Source organism: Schistocerca serialis, chromosome 12 (assembly GCF_023864345.2).
Source record: "Schistocerca serialis cubense isolate TAMUIC-IGC-003099 chromosome 12, iqSchSeri2.2, whole genome shotgun sequence".
NCBI lineage: Eukaryota > Metazoa > Arthropoda > Insecta > Orthoptera > Acrididae > Schistocerca > Schistocerca serialis.
Window position 1 is genome coordinate 156,645,932 of NC_064649.1, and position 6,045 is coordinate 156,651,976.

Consider the following 6,045-nt stretch of genomic DNA (forward strand, 5'->3'; position numbering starts at 1 on the left):
TCAAAAATTGCATCCGAATTTAGTACAAAAGGCACAATGCCGACTAAAGAACAAGAGGACTGACGCTCTAACTTTCTATGATTTGAACCTCTCCTGAGAGACCACTTTTAGATTACGATGTTTCACTTCAGGTTTACTGTATCCGTTGGACCTTCTTATTGACGATGAAACACAGAAATTGCATCCGAGTTTAATACAAAAGGCACAATGCCGACTTAAGTACAAGAGGACTGACACTCTAACTCTCTATGATTTCAACCTCTCCTGTGAGTCTAGTTTTAGATTCCGATGCTTCACATCAGGTTTACTGTATCCCTTGGACCTTCTTATTGACAATGAAACACAGAAATTGAATCCGAATTTAATACAAAAGGCACAATGCCGACTAAAGTACAAGAGGACAGACACTCTAACTCTCTAGGATTTGATCCTCTCCTGAGAGTCCAGTTTTAGATTCCGATCTTCTCTTCAGGATAACTGTATCCCTTTGACTTTCTTATTGATGATGAAACACAGAAATTGCATCTGAATTTAATACAAAAGTCACAATGCCGACTTAAGTACAAGGGGACTGACACTCTAAATTTCTATGACTTCAACCCCTTCCGCGAGTCCAGTTTTAGACTCCGATGCTTCACTTCAGGTTTACTGTATCCCTTGGACTCTCTTATTGACGATGAAACACAGAAATTGCATCGGAATATAATACAAAAGGAACAATGCCGACATAAGTACAAGAGGATTGACACTCTAACTTTCTATGATTTGAACCTCTCCTGTGAGTCCAGTTTTAGATTCCCATGCTTCACTTCAGGTTTACTGAATACCTTGGACCATCTTATTGACGATGAAGCACAGAAATTGCATCCTAATTTAATACAAAAGTCACAATGCCGACTTAAGTACAAGAGGACTGACACCCTAACTTTCTATGATTTGAACCTCTCCTATGATTCCAGTATTACATTCCGATTCTTCACTTCAGGTTTACTGTATCCCTTGGGCCTTCTTATTAACGATGAAACACAGAATTTGCATCCGAATTTAATATAAAAGGCACAAAGCCGACTTAAGTACAAGAAGATTGACACCCTAACTTTCTATGATTTCAACCTCTCCTGTGAGTCCAGTTTTAGATTCCGATGCTTCACTTCAGGTTTACTGTATCCCTTGGACCTTCTCATTGACCATGAAACACAGAAATTGCATCCGAATTTAATACAAAATTCACAATGCCGACTTAAGTACAAGAGGACTGACACTCTAAATTTCTATGATTTGCACCTCTCTTGTGAGTCCAGTTTTATATTCCGATGATTCACGTCAGGTTTACTGTATCCCTTGGACCATCTTATTGACGATGAAACACAGAAATTGCATCCGAATTTAATACAAAAGGCACAATGCCGACTTAAGTATAAGAGGTCTGACACTCTAATTTTCTATGATTTGAACCTCTCCTGTGAGTCCAGTTTTAGATTACGATGCTTCACTTCAGGTTTACTGTATCCCTTGGACCTTCTTATTGACGATGAAACACAGAAATTGCATCCGAGTTTAATACAAAAGGCACAATGCCGACTTAAGTACAAGAGGACTGACACTCTAACTCTCTATGATTTCAACCTCTCCTGTGAGTCTAGTTTTAGATTCCGATGCTTCACATCAGGTTCACTGTATCCCTTGGACCTTCTTATTGACGATGAAACACAGAAATTGCATCCGAATTTAATACAAAAGGCACAATGCTGACAAAAGTACAAGAGGACTGACACTCTAACTCTCTATGATTTCAACCTCTCCTGTCAGTCTAGTTTTAGATTCCGATGCTTCACATCAGGTTTACTGTATCCCTTGGACCTTCTTATTGACGATGAAACACAGAAATTGCATCGGAATTTAATACAAAAGGAACAATGCCGACATAAGTACAAGAGGATTGACACTCAAACTTTCTATGATTTGAACCTCTCCTGAGAGTCCAGTTTTAGATTCCCATGCTTCACTTCAGGTTTACTGAATACCTTGGACCATCTTATTGACGATGAAGCACAGAAATTGCATCCTAATTTAATACAAAAGTCACAATGCCGACTTAAGTACAAGAGGACTGACACCCTAACTTTCTATGATTTGAACCTCTCCTGTGATTCCAGTATTACATTCCGATTCTTCACTTCAGGTTTACTGTATCCCTTGGGCCTTCTTATTAACGATGAAACACAGAATTTGCATCCGAATTTAATATAAAAGGCACAAAGCCGACTTAAGTACAAGAAGATTGACACCCTAACTTTCTATGATTTGAACCTCTCCTGTGAGTCCAGTTTTAGATTCCGATGCTTCACTTCAGGTTTACTGTATCCCTTGGACCTTCTCATTGACCATGAAACACAGAAATTGCATCCGAATTTAATACAAAATTCACAATGCCGACTTAAGTACAAGAGGACTGACACTCTAAATTTCTATGATTTGCACCTCTCTTGTGAGTCCAGTTTTATATTCCGATGATTCACGTCAGGTTTACTGTATCCCTTGGACCATCTTATTGACGATGAAACACAGAAATTGCATCCGAATTTAATACAAAAGGCACAATGCCGACTTAAGTATAAGAGGTCTGACACTCTAATTTTCTATGATTTGAACCTCTCCTGTGAGTCCAGATTTAGATTACGATGCTTCACTTCAGGTTTACTGTATCCCTTGGACCTTCTTATTGACGATGAAACACAGAAATTGCATCCGAGTTTAATACAAAAGGCACAATGCCGACTTAAGTACAAGAGGACTGACACTCTAACTCTCTATGATTTCAACCTGTCCTGTGAGTCTAGTTTTAGATTCCGATGCTTCACATCAGGTTTACTGTATCCCTTGGACCTTCTTATTGACGATGAAACACAGAAATTGCATCCGAATTTAATACAAAAGGCACAATGCTGACAAAAGTACAAGAGGACTGACACTCTAACTCTCTATGATTTCAACCTCTCCTGTGAGTCTAGTTTTAGATTCCGATGCTTCACATCAGGTTTACTGTATCCCTTGGACCGTCTTATTGACGATGAAACACAGAAATTGCATCCGAATTTAATACAAAAGGCACAATGCCGACTAAAGTACAAGAGGACAGACACTCTAACTCTCTATGATTTGATCCTCTCCTGTGAGTCCAGTTTTAGATTCCGATCTTCTCTTCAGGATTACTGTATCCCTTTGACTTTCTTATTGATGATGAAACACAGAAATTGCATCTGAATTTAATACAAAAGTCACAATGCCGACTTAAGTACAAGAGGACTGACACTCTAAATTTCTATGACTTCAACCCCTTCCGCGAGTCCAGTTTTAGACTCCGATGCTTCACTTCAGGTTTACAGTATCCCTTGGACTCTCTTATTGACGATGAAACACAGAAATTGCATCGGAATTTAATACAAAAGGAACAATGCCGACATAAGTACAAGAGGATTGACACTCAAACTTTCTATGATTTGAACCTCTCCTGTGAGTCCAGTTTTAGATTCCCATGCTTCACTTCAGGTTTACTGAATACCTTGGACCATCTTATTGACGATGAAGCACAGAAATTGCATCCTAATTTAATACAAAAGTCACAATGCCGACTTAAGTACAAGAGGACTGACACCCTAACTTTCTATGATTTGAACCTCTCCTGTGATTCCAGTATTACATTCCGATTCTTCACTTCAGGTTTACTGTATCCCTTGGGCCTTCTTATTAACGATGAAACACAGAATTTGCATCCGAATTTAATATAAAAGGCACAAAGCCGACTTAAGTACAAGAAGATTGACACCCTATCTTTCTATGATTTGAACCTCTCCTGTGAGTCCAGTTTTAGATTCCGATGCTTCACTTCAGGTTTACTGTATCCCTTGGACCTTCTCATTGACCATGAAACACAGAAATGGCATCCGAATTTAATACAAAATTCACAATGCCGACTTAAGTACAAGAGGACTGACACTCTAAATTTCTATGATTTGCACCTCTCTTGTGCGTCCAGTTTTATATTCCGATGATTCACGTCAGGTTTACTGTATCCCTTGGACCTTCTTATTGACGATGAAACACAGAAATTGCATCCGATTTTAATACAAAAGGCACAATGCCGACTTAAGTATAAGAGGTCTGACACTCTAATTTTCTATGATTTGAACCTCTCCAGTGAGTCCAGTTTTAGATTACGATGCTTCACTTCAGGTTTACTGTATCCCTTGGACCTTCTTATTGACGATGAAACACAGAAATTGCATCCGAGTTTAATACAAAAGGCACAATGCCGACTTAAGTACAAGAGGACTGACACTCTAACTCTCTATGATTTCAACCTCTCCTTTGAGTCTAGTTTTAGATTCCGATGCTTCACATCAGGTTTACTGTATCCCTTGGACCTTCTTATTGATGATGAAACACAGAAATTGCATCCGAATTTAATACAAAAGGCACAATGCAGACAAAAGTACAAGAGGACTGACACTCTAACTCTCTATGATTTCAACCTCTCCTGTGAGTCTAGTTTTAGATTCCGATGCTTCACATCAGGTTTACTGTATCCCTTGGACCGTCTTATTGACGATGAAACACAGAAATTGCATCCGAATTTAATACAAAAGGCACAATGCCGACTAAAGTACAAGAGGACAGACACTCCAACTGTCTATGATTTGATCCTCTCCTGTGAGTCCAGTTTTAGATTCCGATCTTCTCTTCAGGATTACTGTATCCCTTTGACTTTCTTATTGATGATGAAACACAGAAATTGCATCTGAATTTAATACAAAAGTCACAATGCCGACTTAAGTACAAGAGGACTGACACTCTAAATTTCTATGACTTCAACCCCTTCCGCGAGTCCAGTTTTAGACTCCGATGCTTCACTTCAGGTTTACTGTATCCCTTGGACTCTCTTATTGACGATGAAACACAGAAATTGCATCGGAATTTAATACAAAAGGAACAATGCCGACATAAGTACAAGAGGATTGACACTCAAACTTTCTATGATTTGAACCTCTCCTGTGAGTCCAGTTTTAGATTCCCATGCTTCACTTCAGGTTTACTGAATACCTTGGACCATCTTATTGACGATGAAGCACAGAAATTGCATCCTAATTTAATACAAAAGTCACAATGCCGACTTAAGTACAAGAGGACTGACACCCTAACTTTCTATAATTTGAACCTCTCCTGTGATTCCAGTATTACATTCCGATTCTTCACTTCAGGTTTACTGTATCCCTTGGGCCTTCTTATTAACGATGAAACACAGAATTTGCATCCGAATTTAATATAAAAGGCACAAAGCCGACTTAAGTACAAGAAGATTGACACCCTAACTTCCTATGATTTGAACCTCTCCTGTGAGTCCAGTTTTAGATTCCGATGCTTCACTTCAGGTTTACTGTATCCCTTGGACCTTCTCAATGACCATGAAACACAGAAATTGCATCCGAATTTAATACAAAATTCACAATGCCGACTTAAGTATAAGAGGTCTGACACTCTAATTTTCTATGATTTGAACCTCTCCTGTGAGTCCAGTTTTAGATTACGATGCTTCACTTCAGGTTTACTGTATCCCTTGGACCTTCTCAATGACCATGAAACACAGAAATTGCATCCGAATTTAATACAAAATTCACAATGCCGACTTAAGTATAAGAGGTCTGACACTCTAATTTTCTATGATTTGAACCTCTCCTGTGAGTCCAGTTTTAGATTACGATGCTTCACTTCAGGTTTACTGTATCCCTTGGACCTTCTTATTGACGATGAAACACAGAAATTGCATCCGAGTTTAATACAAAAGGCACAATGCCGACTTAAGTACAAGAGGACTGACACTCTAACTCTCTATGATTTCAACCTCTCCTGTGAGTCTAGTTTTAGATTCCGATGCTTCACATCAGGTTTACTGTATCCCTTGGACCTTCTTATTGACGATGAAAGACAGAAATTGCATCCGAATTTAATACAAAAGGCACAATGCCGACAAAAGTACAAGAGGACTGA